This window comes from Tenebrio molitor, chromosome 7 (assembly GCF_963966145.1).
Source record: "Tenebrio molitor chromosome 7, icTenMoli1.1, whole genome shotgun sequence".
NCBI classification, from domain to species: Eukaryota; Metazoa; Arthropoda; class Insecta; order Coleoptera; family Tenebrionidae; genus Tenebrio; species Tenebrio molitor.
Window position 1 is genome coordinate 12,977,800 of NC_091052.1, and position 18,337 is coordinate 12,996,136.

At 36.3% G+C, this 18,337-nt stretch overlaps 1 protein-coding gene across 1 annotated transcript in view; it reads left to right on the top strand.

Moving 5' to 3' along the window:
- LOC138134879 (protein O-mannosyl-transferase TMTC1-like) overlaps nucleotides 1–18,337 on the top strand; it is a 185,196-nt gene that overhangs the window by 96,243 nt on the left and 70,616 nt on the right. The gene's annotated exons all lie outside the window — the stretch shown is intronic.

Consider the following 18,337-nt stretch of genomic DNA (forward strand, 5'->3'; position numbering starts at 1 on the left):
TTGCTAGTTAAGGATTTTAATTAATGTAAATGAAACATTTCTGAGACTGCTGTTGCCATATACCGGGTGAATGAAGTTTTACCGCCCGAGCGAAAATTCTCAAAAAATTCTGGAGTGATTGTGTATCACTGTAGAACAGTCTGTAAAAATTTCAAAATTTTTAATGAAACAGGTAAAGATTTTGTTTTAATTCAATAATCGCTACATTAATTTACATAATTTTTCAATGAGAGTTCTTTCAAACATTCAGGAAAAATTTGGTGTCATTGAAATCATGAAAACATCACCGGTTTTTGAAATAAATGGGATTTGATATTAAAGTGCAAAATTTAGCTATGATTTATTATTAAATTGGGCGGTCAGTTACACAAAAGAAGTTGACATAGGTTGTTTAGGGACTTAAGAATTACTAGAAAAGTGGTCAACAGATGTTTCCCAACAATGAGATATTTATTTATGACACTGTAGTTGTAAATCTTGGTAATTTTTCGCTCTTAATGTTAAAATTGGAATAATTCAAAAACGAATAATTATCTTTTGATGCGAATTTGATAAATGTGTTTTTTGAATTAATTGTGTATTATGAGCGTGTAGGAAAAAAAAATTTTTTTACTCAAAATCGATTTTTTAATTTTATGACTCTGAATTAAGTGATAAGGAAAAATTGATTACACACATTTGAAGTCTTATATCAAGGGAATGTAACCCTAAAGTTTCGTAATTTTTACTAATTTTTTAATAGGGTTAATCGTGCCGGCAGTAAAACTTCACTCACCCTGTACAACTTGCGAATTTTTATTTTGAAAAAAATTCGTAGAATCCCTTCCTTGGTAATTATAATATGAGCAAGCGTTCAAACGTTAATTTCCATGAGTTAAATAATTTTTTAACCAAGACAACAGGTGGCGCGAAATTTAATCCGGCGCATCCACCATTTTAAAATTTATTTTCCCCTAGATTGCCAATAAATAAAGGGTACCGCATTTTTGTTGGTACTAATGGTAAGACATATTTATAATATTTAAACAATTATAAAAGTTTCTCATATAACATTGCAAAAATTGCATTTAAAATTTACCCGGCGCATCCACCATTTTTGCTGCTTTTTTTTTTAAAGCTGAGTTATGAGGTTTTATTCTTTGGTTAATCTTAATTCGAGGGCATTTTAAAACTCAGTATTTAACAATTAAATGAACTCGCGGAGATAGTATTAAATTTAAATATTTCGGCCCATCTGCTTCAAAAAAAAAATCCCAATATGAACAACGGATAGAAATTTTCGATTTTTCTGTTAACTCAATATTAGTAAAATTGTTGAGCATCCTAGATGTCTAAAAACGAATCTTAAGTAATTCTAACGCATCCACAATTTTTCAGTGCTTTTGGATTTTTATTAGATTTTCATTTTCCAGTGCGTATACCTTTGAAGCTGTTATAAGCAATTAAAAATTAAATGGTTCTTCAAACAACACACAGATTCTCAAATTAAATCAAGACGCATCCAATATTTTCATAATTTTGTTTTTGCTTTGAAAAAATATAATAAACAATAATTTCCATGAATTACGGCATTAATAAGCACTCAGAATGTTTTTTTATACAATTCTGATTTTTTTAAGTGATTGCTGAACAAATTTACATTTTTTGTTGTTGCTAATTAAAACATTTTTCTTTGCTGTGTGTTTTTTGTCTTTTTATCTACCTGCTGAATTTTCCAATAAACACATCACTATTTTTCACTACTCACCTCCCGAATTAATTGATTAATATTCAATCTATTCCTTAACCCACAAATTCCTTAATTGTATTAACGTAAAAATTGTTTACTAAGAGTTAACACGATCAGAAAATTTGTTGAGTACCTTCCCAAAGTTTCCTTCCTTGGCGCTATAAGTTTGACACTTCACTATTTTAAGTATCAAATTTTATCGAAACAAAACCATCACGAACTCGTTGAAAGTGCAGAATCTAAAAATAGCTCGCGCTTTAATAGTTTCAGAGATGTTGAAAATCAATCTCTTCCTCTTTGAACGCAACAACTCGTAAATAATTGGTTTTGGACATGAGAGAAACATTTTGTTCTATTTTGAGGTAGAGAAATTCAAAATACAAGCAAAACCTCTCCGGTAAAAACTTCTCTCCTTGTGCATGTCGCGTTAAAGCTCACCCTAATGACTTTATAGTTGAAAGTTTAATTCGCATCTCGTGAAGAATAATTGTGAAAAAACGAAGAAGATTTAATTCCGGAGTGCACGTGTCGTGCAAGCATTTTTGTAATTATCGGGGGCGGCGTGCCGGCCGTATCTGGTGTGAGCCGGAGCATGAAGCTCATTACGCTACAATGTAAATCAGAATAAAATATAAGGAAAATCCTTTTAAAAGTTAAATTGAAGATATTACACGAGTGTCCTATCGTCGGGAGCGGAGGAAATTCAAATACACTATTGAAAAGTTTTCGAGTAAATCAATATTTAATTAACGAGGCAGCGTAAATTAACAGAAACGTTGGTTAATGAAAACAAAGCCAACTAAATAAGTACAAACAGAGCTCGCATTACTGAAGTATTGATGCGGAAGGAACACAGCGTAGATTGTGTTCAAGATGAATTGCCCCACATTTTGCACCAATTAAATTCGCAGGCGTCCGTTTCTTGTGCAGATGTGTTTGGGGTGCGTTTGACAATGCAATAAACAGGTAAGGGAACGAGTTTCCGAACGTGAGAGTTTATATTAATGACGGGGCTGAAATTAAAATCCCTAATTCAACTAATTCGGTTTGGAAGTTATTTAAGAAGTCGGAAAGAACTCACGTATAGAGTTGGAGCGCCTCGAACATTCGTTACCCTTTACTCACTCTTAACCGGAATGGATCCTATTGAAACTGTTTATCACTCCGGTGCAGCTCTCTAAAAATATCGTGTCGGGAGACACGTAAAGCTTGTCTCGGTGTGGCGCTACCTCCCTGGAGTTAATATCTCCAGATCGAATATCTCGTGATGAACATGACCTGGAGCTAAATGGGAATTAGTCGATTGTTCGCAAGTACGGCTCCATTCCGGCCAATTGGACCACCGCATTAAATGGTGCGGATAGATTTGACCGGATAAAGTTGCTCTAAGATTGCTAAACAATAAAATATAATACAGCCAATGATTTTCCAATTTGGCACGGATAATGAATGGCAATATTCCATTACCCGAGCGGACCCAGAAAGAGCGGGAATCGTCGAGGGATGAAATCCTGTAATTGAGAATGCTCCATGGGGAGCGTTTGTTCCATTAGTCTTCGACTTCCGAAGTGAAATGCAAAATAAATAAAAAAGTACCCACAGGACCTTCGGCATTAATGAGAAAAAGATGGAGGAGACGAATTATTTCGGCTACGAGCTTTAAATAACTAATAAAAGGGGAAGATTTTTATTTGATTTTGTTTTCGGAGGGAAGTTGTTTAAGGCCGCTTCAATTGCAGACGTTAATTCGACGCCGAACTCGACGCTGGATTAAAAGGAAGTGGTGAGAAAAGGCCCACAAACTCGCTAAAAATAACACAAAACAAACACTATTGTTCTCTTAATGCATTCCGATAAAGGTAGCTAGTGAAATCGCGTTTATTTTATGTTGATTCGGAACCGAACGCAGAAACGGAGTTACCAACATGGAACGTTCAATCAAACAATCACAATCGAACACTCATATTTTCCACCGTAAGCATTTTCTCTTTGTTATAAAAATGGTGGATGCGCCGGGATACTGTTATTTTATTGAAGAATTTTCTCCTGTGCAGTCGTTATGATCAACAGGTTTTTATTTCCGTCTCAAAAAGTAAAATTTTGTTTTGCTTCTGTTACGCTCCCATAGAGATTCATTTTCCCAATTTTTTTCACGTAAAAGTTACCTCATTATTCATAAAATTGTCTTACTTTGTGTTACGTCTGACATCATTAATTCCTCCTAAATTTATCCCATCTAAACATTTTCCTTTGCACTATCTTCATGATTTACTACATACTGGTAACGTCAATGATGGTGGATGCGCCGGGATTAATTTTACTTTAATGGAGCATTTTGCTGGAGGTGTTGATCAACAAAAACTTTTCAAGACAAAAATTTCCTGTCTTAAAGTATCTCCACAAATATCCTTCTACATTTCCTGGCAGCTCTCTGCGCCCATACCCGGTCCACCCTGTATTTCCTCCAGATCTTTCTGCATCTCCCCTGAATCTCTCTGTCTCTCCTTTAGTCGCCCCAGATCTCTCATCCTGAATCTCCCTGTACCTTCCCTAGCTCGGCCAACACGGATTTCCCTACACCTTCTCCCATCTTTCTGGGTCTCTCCTGGATCTTCCTGTATCTCCTCTAGGTCTCCCTGTATCTCCTTTGGATCTCACTGGGTCCACCATGGATTTCCTTTCTCTTCCCTAGATATCCCGTCCCAGAACTCCCTGTAATTTACTTTTATCGGTTTATCCCCAGATTTGACACTACTATCAAAAATGGTGGATGCGCCGGGACAATATTCCACATCAATATATTTACTTTTTTGTGCCCATCGACTTTGGTTTCATTTCGTATAAATGTTTGTTAATTAATCAATCATATTTAAAAGCACAAAAAATATTTTCCCTTCTAACACTTATCTTATATGCGAAAAATTGTGTACATAAAACGTGGGGTTATTAATTCTTGTGTCGGAGTTGAACAGTCTCGTATTAAAAAATCGTGATAAACGCGTCTTTTAGAAAGCCACTCTCCATTAGTATTTTGAGCGAAACTTTTCATCTCTCGAGTCTGTTATTCAGTCGGGTAAGCAGCAGTATGTACGTAATACATTTACGGATATCTCCGTAAAAAGAGTCGGATATGGAAGATGCATCCAGTTTTCCATTGAGAGTGCTTCAAGACGTCCATTGAACGCGAAAGTAATTCTAGTTGGAAGATTTAAAGGGTCAGACTGTATCTGTTTATTAATGCGATGAAAGGATATCGCGCCGTACACGTACAACCAGTTTTTTTCACTTATCCACTCCCTTCCAATAAGCCCGGAAAGTTCGACTTTTCCGGTCGTAAAACTTTTCAGAAAACTGTTTTAGTTTAATTAAAAATGTTCCGAGTTCCGGTTCAAATTTTTATTACGTGTAATACCGATTTGCCCCGAGATTTAAGACGGGAACGGATGATAGTCGAGAGGATGGTGCGTTCGCGGGACTGATGGAAAACTAAATGAATTTCATCCGGCAACAAAGAGTGTACGTGAGAGCGTATTGAATAAACATCATAAGAGTATCAATCACATGGGATTTAGCTTTATCCGCCTAGTCTTCTGGAAGTAGATTCAATAATTCAGTGTTGACTTCTCGCTTTTGTACCAGATAAGGTTATGGCTGCATCCGAGTCGCGCATAAGTCACCCCCGACAACTATAATGTGTTTGTACGATGAGACGGGGCCGATCCCGCCCCTTAAACAAACAGAAAAATGTACCCTCCGCTCGTACCAATCACACGTTCCCAATCTGTACACGGTTCCGGGACAAATCCGGGCTCCGATGAATTTCTCCGTGCTCAATGGATATGTCATGCCAAGAAAGGAGATTAAAGGACTTTTAGCGAAAAGCCGCAATGCCTTTATTTATACGGAGACAAGGAAATGCCTATTTCGCATTTTACACATCCCGAAAAGGAATATTAAATCTGCAGATATCGAATCTCCATTGACTTCTTTCTTTGTAGCGCGCTGTCAAATAAAAAGCGAATCAGACCAAGATGGTACAACAATGCTACATCCCTACCAACAGATTAAACATCATTCGGTTCTCCTATTTGCCACCGACGAAGATTTAAATTATAAAGAAAGAAAAAAAGAGTGTGTGCTTAAGACCGCACGACAGAAGTGAAAACTTCTATGACACTCGTTATTGATTTTAAGTAATAATGTATTCTATAAATTATGTTATTATGGATTATAGTACTCGGAGGAATAATGAACAAGGCATAAATAATTAATATTATTTAAATCCAATTGTGTTTTTAAATAATCATCAAAAATCTGCATTTTTCAATAGAAACTGTAAATACGTCCGCTTTTAGAGGTAAACACTCTGGCAAAATTTGTGAGGTATTCATGTCAAGGCCGATTTACATTACAAAGGTGGAAGAACAACTCTTTGGAAGAATTCTGTAGTGAACCCTGTTTGCAAATATGTTTTTTCTTGATGTATATAAATTCATTGTTCGGTTAACCCAATTTGTGCAATTTTGTTGTATATTTTGGCTAGTGTTGTAGTTTCATCCCTTCTGCCTTTTCATCTCCTATAAAACATTTTTCTGAACTTCATGTTTCTTGCTGTCTAATTAGTTTTTATCTGAAAATATTTCTATTAATCAATGCAATTAATTGAAAGGTTTGATTACGTTTAGTAATCCCCAAGTATTTTTCGCATTTCTCTAACTAACAAATGACCATTTCCTTCATTCTTCATTTCTATCGAGAATTACATGAGGTGATTTTGAGGTTTTGACATTGATTGATCTGTACCTGGACATAACCCCACTTTTCAACAGACGTGATCACAGCATGAGACAGACGTTTTTAGTTTCTCCCACTATAAATATTAATTTTCGTTATTAATATTGATAAATACATTGAGATCATTGCTTTACCATCATTGTCAAGTTTAGACATTTTCACTTCAGGTTCACACCGCACTAGATGGTCAACATCGGGAGCAAAAATTAAAAAAATAAATCCAAATACTTGCCTTCCACAATTATTGCTATCTTCTCAGCATTCAATCTTGTTTACCTTAACCTCACTTATATTAAATACTAACACCGTCAAATATGAATTTAATGCTCAGTGCGCAAGCGCTAGGGCTCGTTCACAATCAACAATTCTCAATTCATATCAAATTTTACCATTTTATCGGTCTCCGTTATTCTGTAGTTACAGAACAGCAAATTTGTCTCCTAGATTTAAAGACCTGTTAATATCCGATCTTTTAACGTACTCAATACAGAATAGCCCCCTATAAACATCAAAACTGTATTTCTCAATACACTGCCAATACGTCCGCTTTTAGAGGTAAACAGACTGGCAAAATTTGTGAGGTTAGGTTTCGATGTTTCAGTTTTATTTTCTTGACGATGGTTTATTATATTGAACAGAACACAAGTTTTCATAGCAATACCCTGTATTATGATAATTTGTCCATTTTCCTCTTCACATTTTGCTACACAAATTTTTCCACTAGATGAATTGTTGAAGCCTTATAATTAAGCATTACGTATTAAATCCTACATCCATCTGTAAATTTACAATATTTGTCGTGTCTGTCTCGTTGATATATAACTATATTATACAGGGTGTAACAGAAATAGGTGCATTAATTTTAAATGGTAATAGAACTCGTCGTCAAAAGGAACAACTTTTTTATCTACCATTTTGCCAAAAAAAAACTGGAGAGATTTTTCACTAAAGTAGCCCTACGCCACTAAATACTGCAATGGATAATTGAGATCAGCGCTAATATGATAAAAACGTCCATCTTCATCCAGAAAACGTGTTTTAACACCGAAATCGAAATTCAAACAAATGTACCCGTATAGCAAAAAATCCACTTCGTCAGAATCTGGTTGGTTCACGTTTTTAGGTAGCTTAGTTTTGTAGATATGAACGGTTTTAGGAAAATCTTTCCTACTTTTTTAAGCCATTACACAATGAACACTGAAAATTGAAAAATGACAAGTGACGCACAGTTGATTGTTTTCCGCCCGCTCTACAAAAAATCTCGACTCCCGAGATTTTACCTTGCCGTGTCGTGCTGCGAACGATTTTCGCTGAGCTGCGAACGATTTTACCGTGTCGCGTGAAACTAATTCACAACCCGGGAATAAAATGTATGTAGTGCGCCTAAAGAAGTTTTCACTTCAAGAAATATTTACATGCTGAAAAATATTTGACGATCTTCACATAACGACTCGGTGAATTCTAGATTTATGTCGAGCTGTGTAATTAATGAGGAGCTGAGAGTCACTTACTTGGAGTTATTAAAATTTAATTAAAGCGAGAGTCGCAAAATATGGATCTGAAGTACCAGGAGCGAGTGGTGAATTTTGGAAAAATTAAAAAAAATTGTGCGAGGTTCACTTTGCATTAATGCTGTCCGCGGTAAATTCTGAGGGAATTTCGCATCAGCAAAACATCACCATCTCGCATACAATATTCAAAAGGAAATTCCGGCAGAGGAAAGAAGTCGGAGGAAGCGGCCGTTTTAGGACCTGGCGGTACGATTCGGGGCTTGGTTCGGTTGTAATAGAAGCCCAAGGAGTCAGTTTTCCGACTTTATTATCCTTGTATGTATATGTAGGCAAGGTAAATTCGCAGCCATTACAGGACCGCCAGTCTGCAATCAAGCGGATCTTATTTGCTCTTCTTCCCACCGAAATATTCACCACCAAATTTGCCAAGTCGAGATAAGCGAAACTCGTCGAAAAAATATCGCATTATATACCTATCGGGACAGTCGATTTTTCCGGGCCCGGATCAGCAGGGTTGCAAAGTTCGCAACTAATTTAAACAACTTCGCTACCCTTAATAACGTAAGACAGCTTTACGGTGGGTTAATTTAATACACACCTACGTGCGCTAATTATCCCCCTTAATAGAAATATTCTCGTGCGCAAATTAAGCTGCGCCAGATTTTTTCCCGCTGAAAAACACCCATTTCTGCGTAACGGAGCAACACGAGAATAAAAACCATTATGCGTCCGTCTAACATGAATGGATGGAACGGTTCGGTTATAAGATAAATTTTCATAAAAATCTGGCGATAAACAAGCGGAATGTCTTGTGTAAACAAATTTTGCGAAATGGTGGATGCGCCGGGATTGTTTGCAAGTGCAATAAAACGCGGGCGCGGTGCATAAATTTCGGTGCAAGGTGTTAAAATAAAGCCTGACCCGGGTGAAATAATGGCATTAAGGGGGCGGTCATTACTCTTTCGCATCAACGTGGAACGAGTAACCGCATTAGGAATTTATCGGGTCCCGCTTTATATATTTATTTGAGAGGCGCATCCTTCGGGATCCCCAGGTTGGCACAATTGCGACCATCGGATGTTTAAGATAATGTTGTGCATTCAGCAGACACACGAGAAACCTCATCCCTTCTATTAGATTATGCTTTTAGCTCGAACCACTTCACTAGGATAAATTTATTCTACAAGAGTTCGGTAATTACGTTACGACTAACATTCCTACTAGTAATTTTATTAAGCGATTTCTACTCTTTTACAACCAAGTCTGGATAAATAAGCGACCTGGGGCACATCGATCCGTGCAATAACTAATAAAATCCACCGATTTTATGTAATTTTTCCGGGGTTTACGACCCGAACAAATCTACCCGATGGTATCGGCCACATTTGTTCTAACAAAGCGCTACGCAACTCTCTTGCATAATTCAGACGCACCGGTGCAATTAAACGGCTTGGGGCATTATATAAATTATCGACAGCGCAACTGATGAGAAGGCTACTTAGCGAAATTGAATGCAAGTCGGGTAATTAAGACTCACGTCAAACAATGAGAACAAACACCGATATAGAATATTAAGTTGAAAAGTTTCCGTTTTGTTTCCCAGAGTCAATTCTGTCATTAAACATTCGCTTTGTTCGCGACTTTACATTAACGTACTCCGTATATTTCACGCGGGTCGGGGCAAACCGCCCCCGAATAAAATTCTTTTAATTGATATTTGTCACGGGTGCCGCCTGGAGGCGGTCCCTTTTTTAATAGAGGTCAGTTATCTGTGCTGGACCACATCCGCCCCTTTTTTATTGGCAAGGTGATAATTAAGCCGAGCTGAATTAAAGAAACCTGCGTCCGGGCGCGTTCTTCGGTTGTGAAAATTTTTAGGTTGCGTCGGAGGAATTTTTGTGCGATTTGGCGTAAACAAATGTGTTTGATCGAAGGGGCTTTGTGATTCGGCGATTACCTTACCACCGACAATAAAATCAATTACCGGCAATTTAATCGACATGCGCTCGGTGCGGATGAATCGAACAAGTCGAATCCTTTAATTAACGAATTAATTACAAAGTTGCAGCCTCCACGCACGCATAAAGTATTTCTGGCCGGGTTGATGCAGCCATTCGTGGCGAACTCCAATTTATGAACGTGCCGGCATTAAACGTGCTTCCGCTAACCCGACGAGCATTTACATTTCGCTGTGTAGTCCCGACATTAGCCCCGTGAGCTTCTGGGAGTTAGGAAAAATCTCAAAGCGGCAAATGAGAGTAGCAGACAATCTCGGGAGACAGGAGGAAGCGAGCGATTCCAGATATTCGTTTACAACTGGACGGTCTGCCGTCGAATCACTATACATTTGTATCTTTGAAGGGTTTCCTTTAATCGGTTTTTTTATTCGAGACCTTTCCTCAAACGGAGCCCGGCCGATGGGGAGCTAAACGCTTTTGACTTAAGCGAATAAATTCGCCCCAGAGATCAAAATGAGCTAAATAATTTAGCACAGACGTTTCTTTTCAAGCTCGAAAAAGTTCGCACAAAGGAGGATCTCGTCATTGACGTGCGCCGATTTACAGGGAAATTTTTGTCCAAGACTGGCACGTCCAAATCCATCGACATAGCCACACCAAATCTCACAAACACAATCGCCAAGTTTCATCCAAATCTATTTCCATTAATCTATTCCTACGGCTCTACCATTTTTACAAAATATAAATTGCCAATTTTCTCATTATCGTGATTCACGAGTAATAATGACCCCGACGTAATTGAAAATGCAACCCACAATACATTTGAGAGGTAAAGCTGGATATTTACAACGTCCATATCTAGGTTTATGTTCCAAATGTATTGTGGGTTGCATTTTCAAATCCCTCAGGCTCATTATTACTCGTGAAACACCTTGTAGATTCTTTCATTCTTGGCGGCGTCAAAAAATTAACAACAACCAAAAAAATCTACATATTCAGCTTAAATCTATCGCGACACCTCCACTATATTTAAATCAATTACAACAATATACAAAGATTTGCACGCTGTCCCGGCGCCTCCACCATTTTTACAAAATATACATTGCAATCTTTTTTTCCAAATATTATAGATACGCTTACGACATCTTCATTCTTTCGTTGTTCAAAGATCTGTAAAATACAGTTTAAGAAGAATTTAAAAGGATGCCGACATATTTTACTTTAGTCTTCTCTACCCTTCTTCTTTACTTACGTAACAGATAGAGACTTGCAATTTTCGTGATTTTCTTTGCCGTCAAAAAATCTATGAAACACATTTTCTTAATATAACTTATCTGATATGATATCAGAGAATCGAGATATAGAGGATGTATCTAAAATACGTGTGTTAATTTTAACCAATGGAAGAACTCGCCACTTTATGAAACTTTTCTCCTGAATTTTTATCAAACGAGTCGTTTTGCGTGATTAACTAGTTTCCATTTTTTATAACGTTATGTTTAAAAAATCGCAGTAGGCATATGCGACTGAGCAGGTTGTTGAGTAAACCCTCAGCAGATGCGGAAAACATTCAGAAATCAAACAGCGTCAATCATTTTAATTTATGTGCAACGATTTGGAAGGTATGAATTTTCCAAGGGACCCCTGCAATTCGAAATTCTGGTAAAAAAAGCGCCACTGATCAAAAACCATGGCAGATAAGTAAAAACGACCTGCATAAATTTGATTCATAATTTAGCATAGAATTCAAAAATAAAATCAAACTGGGCAGGTTCCGTTTAAAAAAACATAACTTTAGTGTTTTTTTAATATTGAGACACAGTATACAGGGTGTTTAAAAATTGCTAGTACAAAAAAAAACTCTGGCATCTAGAAGCCCTAAGAAATCCAAAAAACCAATTTTTAATTTTTTTAAACAAAAGGGATAAAGTAACCCTATCCCAGCATATTTTACGCCTCAGGCGGGGCAGTATTTTTTAAACCTTGGTAACCAAGCGTGATAATGAAGGACTATACAACAATATGAAAAATTAATATTTTTTTGCAAGATTTTGGCAACTAACAATGGTACTAACAATTTTAACCCAATTTTTAGTAATTTTTATCTCGAAAACTAGAGGACTTTTATTAAAAAAAATTTTTGCCGATGACTTTAACTCACCATCACCAATTACCAGTATTTTTTTGTACTAGCAATTTTCAAACACCCTGTATATATACCGCAGTATTTTCCGAATGTGCAGTAGAAGCGTAGCTATCGTCTAAAAAAAAAAGAAAAAGTTGATATCTTTAATAACAATCAAGTTATGCCAGCTTTTTCGCAACTCTGGGACACCTGTATATCTGAAAGCTGCCCCGGCGCCTTCACCATTTTTACAAAATATGAATTGTTCATTTTCTTTCTTCGAAAATTGTCAAAAAATGTATAAAATACAGTTTTTAAATGAAATCTATTTCACTGAAGATATCCAAATTAATTAATTAATTTTTTAACCGTCATAGATAAAGACTTGTAATTTTATTCATTTTCTTTGGTGGCGCAAAATCTATAGTATCAATTTTTTAAATATTAATTTATCTTATTAAATACTGAGATATTAACCACAAATATAATTTGATATTTTTTTTATAATTATTAAGACACCTGAAATTGTTTCAGTCTTTTTACACCAACAAAATCTACAAAATAAACTTCCCAGATTTCATAAAGCTCCTCAAGCACTGGACATATTGGCATATTTATCTAGAAGCTGTCGTGGCATCTCCACCAATTTTCCAAAATATAAATTATTAATTTTCTGACTTTCACAATAGACAGGCTTGCAAATTTCTTCATTCTCTTTATCATCAAAAAATCTTTTAGACACATTTTTCAAATCTCAGGTATCGAACATATCACCATATTTAATTTCACACTAATCCGGCGCCTCCACCATTTTCGTACAATATAAATACAATTTTCTCTTCGTTGGTATCACACTCAGCATCTTGTAATTTGCTTCATTCAATTCACCGTAAAAAATCTAATAGACAGTTTTTAAATTTAATATATATCCCCAACCAATGAAGATATCCACATTATTTATTTTCCAGGTGACACAGCCCTTCCACCATTTTGTCAACCCATAGAGTGCAATTTGTTTCTTCACTATAATTAGACCCAGATGCACTTGCAGTTTTTCAATACTCTTTGTCACAACAAAACTTAGTAAACCCACTTTTTAGATTTAATCTAGCTCATCGGAGAGCCAACTCACTGACATTTATCTCTTGGCTGTCCCTGCGCCTCCCCCATTGCGAAATTATAAATTTACAATTTTCTCGTCTACTTTTAGAACTAGAAATTCGCATTTTCTTTATCCGCTTTGGCACAACAAACTCCGCAAAACACACTTTTCCAATTTGATCCCCGCCTAAGAAATTTTTGTTCAAGTGAAGCATAAATTAACTCGAGACGTATCAACACTATTACCGGTATCTGCACCGCTAGCAATATCGGTACGTGCACGACGGGTTCATTAAGTGCAAACATAAACGTAATAATTATCATTAGCATATAATCAGAATGTGCAGCGGCAAGTTTTGCTTTCGGTGCATGGAAATTCGTCGATTAGGTGGTCGTGGTGTAAGCGATTATTTCTTTTTGGAGGGATTCCACTCCAAGTGCTGCTTCTATTTTTGGGACAATATTAGGAGAGTCCTTGTAACGTTTATTAGCCAGTGATATTTGGACAAACTGTTCGCCCAATATTTGCAATGTCATTTCGAGTATGCACTATGGTTCTGAAATATTGATTTTCCTTTGCAAGAACAACGTCAACATCGTTTCGCTTTTGGAATGTTTGGTTTATAATGCGTTGGTTTAATACATAGGCGAAGCGTAGACCTGGATGTTTACTTAGTGTTTGTGCGGCTTTAAAACTTGCCGAAAGTCAATCTTTTCCCATTAATTATTAAAGGAAACGAGCATAGTTTTCAAATAATTGCAATTGTGGAGGAATCGCTACAATGGATTCGCAAACAACATTTCAAAACCAATTAAATACTAATACATAATACAATCATAACATAACATGTTTACTATGTTGAACTGCAAGAAAATGCAAAACATGTATGAAAAATATTCCACGGTGCAAGCCAAGCAGGACTGAACAAAACAAAATCTCCAATAATAAAAATCTTTGAATTCAGCTTCAGTCTACGCTCTTGGAAACATTATCGGTGCGAAATTTTTATTTATCATTTCAGTGTTCCAGCGCGACATTTTTTTCTGAAATCGTTTTAATTTGTGACCCTCTTTCGGTGTGCACAGCCTACAATAAATTTGTTTCAACCGAGCAACTTTATCTTCATGTTTCTGATGATTTAGTGTATGTGCAATGCTTGCAAAAACCACACAAGCGATTTTTTGTTATTGAACATATTTCATTTCAGTATCGTTTTATTGAGATACACTACTTTGCAGCTGAAAACAAATAATCTGAAAAACAGATGCAGCTCCTTTCAGTTTTTAAACATATGAAAGGTAACAGTTTTCTTTGGCAAACTCCAGCTGGTACAAGAAAATATGGTCAGAGATTTTGAGAAATGTAATTTATGTTTCTGAAAATTAGGAATTTATATGCTTACGACTGCGTAGCAGAACTATCGGACCTTCAAATAAATATATATTTAGAGTAGGCGTAGGCGACATTCTAATTCTGTTAACAGTGTAAAGATCATTTTTGTAGGTAACCAATTATTACACAGGTTGCATTGTAAGCTTTTTCCCAATTTCATATTATCATATTTCGTGGAGGGAGAATAGGAAGAATGCACTACAAAAATTAAAAATATTTTCTAACCTAATTTTATTTCGTTAAATGTCAGACGTTTCTTGTGTCATTTTCTACGCTGGAAAAATGTTGCAAACAATTGAATTTCCAAAGGTTGCTCTAAATATAAATTTATTTGAAGGCCCGTTAGAAACAAATATGACATATTCTTGCTTGATTCTTGAGTGTTTTAGATGTTATAAATTTTTCATCAATTCAAGTTTCTTCCACAGAATCAGTTTAGGGAATTAATGACACAGTTTTTAGATCTTTTTCAACTAATTAACAAACAGATATATCCACATTAGACCCACACTTTACACTGTGCCTTTATTTTTTACCCTCAAATTTTATTAGTATAGGAAATTACAAAGAGTTTTTGTTCATAAAATCAATGTAAAAAAATTCTTAAACCTCGTTTGAAACAACAAGCAGTACAAACTGAAATTCATTATTCATTATGAACTGGAACTTTATAATTTCCTTTAACTCGTGTCTGGCTCTGATTTAACATTTTCTACGAGATATTCTTCATCATGATCTCAACTTTAATTCCGCTTTAAAAAAAAATTTAGAATCCCGTAGCCAATTTCTTTACAAACTTTAAACGAGATCAGGATGTGTAAACAGGAAATCAGAAGTATTTAGAGTAGCTGTTAAAATACAATACACTGTGACAAATTTACATCAATAAATTCTACTTTGGAATGTATTGCTAAGCTCAGGATGCTTGCTACAAAATTCATCTTTTTTTTATAACCCAGCCCCCTCCCAAAGTGATGAGTAGCTTGTCTCTTTGGTTAAAGAATAATCTAACTACTAAGGAAGACCTCGTTAAAATGTGTTTAGAAATTCTTTAGTTATTAGCGCACAAGTGATACATACACACAAATTTTGCATTGTAAAGTTAACTCAACTGTTGCAGCACTTTTCCAAATTACAAATAGATATCATAAAAATCCTCAGAATGTGCGCTAATCGACAAGGAGCTTGAAACAAGACAAACAAATTTTAACATCTGTTGTAGTTATTTCTACTGACGAGAAAGTTCTTCCGCCTAATTCTGTTACACCGAGAAATTTCCTTTTTGCTCTTGTGACGTCTTGAAAGGCAAGTAGAGAGTCTTTTTTGGAACCCATCCAGTCGGTCAATTTCCTCTACGTAAGATCTGAACTGTACCTAGAACGAGTTATCTGTCTGGCAAGCAATTGATTTCATAAAATCTCTTTCAACAATTCCGACAAGTGCTTAGTGCAAGCATGTCTGTTCTAGTAAAGCTGTTACCGATTTTTTGCGAAACATTTCATCCCAAAATTGTGAGTGCGGATTGCAGATTCAGCAATTTGCGAGTGATTCAAGCGCCACGGCGACATTTTCATAACCGGACCGTCTGCACTTAAAATGGTCGATTAGAGCGTCGATTATTCGGCAGGTCTGCGGCGTTCACGCTGGGTGAAAAGCCCGTTTTATTGAGAGAATAAACCGTAGTTCTCGTCAACGAACCCAATTAACTAACACTTATTTAACCAACATGTGGCGTTTGAAAGCAACCGCAACCAAATAGGATAAAGGCCAGTGACGGGTCTTCCCAGTGGGCAAGGGTTTGACGTCCACTCCGTGTTTCACGTTTGCCGTTCCGGGAAAACTCTTTAATGTTCCGGCTGACATAAACCATAATTACGGCGCCGATCCGGAGACCAATGGCCGTATTTACTTCTGATGAATTTATTCAGCCCGGAGCCGTTGTTGTGCGCCGTCGATTATTATTCGCTTTGAGTAAGCACATTTTCAAATAGGCGGTGTAATGCGACATTTTAATTATCAGAGCGATTGCGGCGATCGTGCCCGGAGCAATTACGGGACCTGCATGCGATGGGGAAAAACATTAACTCAAACACACATTATTTGCATAATTCCGGACGTGTAATTTGGGAGATGTGGAGTCGAAACAACTCCATTTAAAACTCGAAGAAAACAAACGCCACGCCGGAACACTCCTGTTTTGCAGGTACCTTGTGTTCATGACGTCGAGGATAAAGCGGTCGCTCCGGTATGTTCCGAATAAGACAAACATTGCATTAACTGTTTCTTTTGATGGATCAATGTTGAACGCTCCGAAATTTGATGATGGATAACCTGGGCGTGCACTTACTCCGGATACGAGATGGAACCGGCTGTTATGTCTAATGCGAACAACACAAATTTTCATCAAGAGAAATTTTTCTCAAATTGCTTTATTTTACGTAATATCTCGTGAAGGGTAGACGACGGCATAAATATCCCAAAATTTGATATACGGCTCCCGTAAACCTCATTCTATCAAACAACATGATGAAACTGTTCTGGTTTATAAATCAACCGTGCCACACACAAATTTTTCCCTCCTACTCAAATATGTAGACTCGCGGAAAATTAAAAGCCTCGCGGTTTACAACAAAATAGGAAAAATGAATCGGCGAGCAAATTGCAAACGACTCTCGACTTAAAGAAACAAAATAATCCTGCCGGTAATAGTTTCGTCCTTTCAACAAATCGCACGTTTCTTAATTGTAAAGCTCCTCACAACTTTTCAAATTTCTTACCTGAAAAACCGACACGGACAAGTTTTAATTTGTTGTTAAAAAGCAGCGACGACTCTCGCTCGATTTATATCACGAACCAGGGCAACTTCTCCTTTTTTTATTGTGAGACGTAAGTGTGCTTCTGTATGCGGGCCGTAAAATAAAGAACGAAAATTCTATAAAGAAACTCGGAGAGGCTTTTGTCTCGGGCCTATGATTACAGGCTCATCTATATTTATAGCAGTCGATCGTTCAAAACTGGAACGCTGCGGCTTCGACTACTTACTTTTTAATCAAAAAACACAACGGAGCCCTACTCGTAAATACCTAGATGAAATATTAAAAAATACGTTTTCTAATAACTCGCTAGTCGCACAACCTCACCAAGATTTTCAAGTGGCAGGATTTAGACGACAAACTTTCAAAAATAATTCTTTCCAAATCTTACATCCTGAAACGAGGTACCCGTTTACGGTGAAAGTTTCTCTGGAAACTATGTTTCATTTTATTTAATACAATAGAAAACCGAGTGGACCTGCTCATAAACCCGCATTCATATATTCTGTTCTCTTGCATAAAGTAACTTCAAGATAAATTGCAGTCACAGCGACCGTCATGTATTATTCTCAACGTACATTGATATTAACAAATAGAGAATGACAAAAGCTTGCTTGATCGCAATGAAGACTGCATTACAGAATAAGGGAGGCAATAAAAATTGTACCAAAACACACAAAAATTGCTGTTAATTGTTTTTATGATTTTGTATTGCAAAACTAATTGATCGCAAAACCATGAATATGCACTGCTAGTTTTGCTACAGTTTAATATAAATAAATGAACAATAATAAAACGAGTATTTTGTTAGGAACAGGACAACAAATATAGAATCGATCAATAAATAATTATTATTCTAATTATGGTAGTACGTAAATATAAATTACGATAATAAATACATTCCAGATATTAA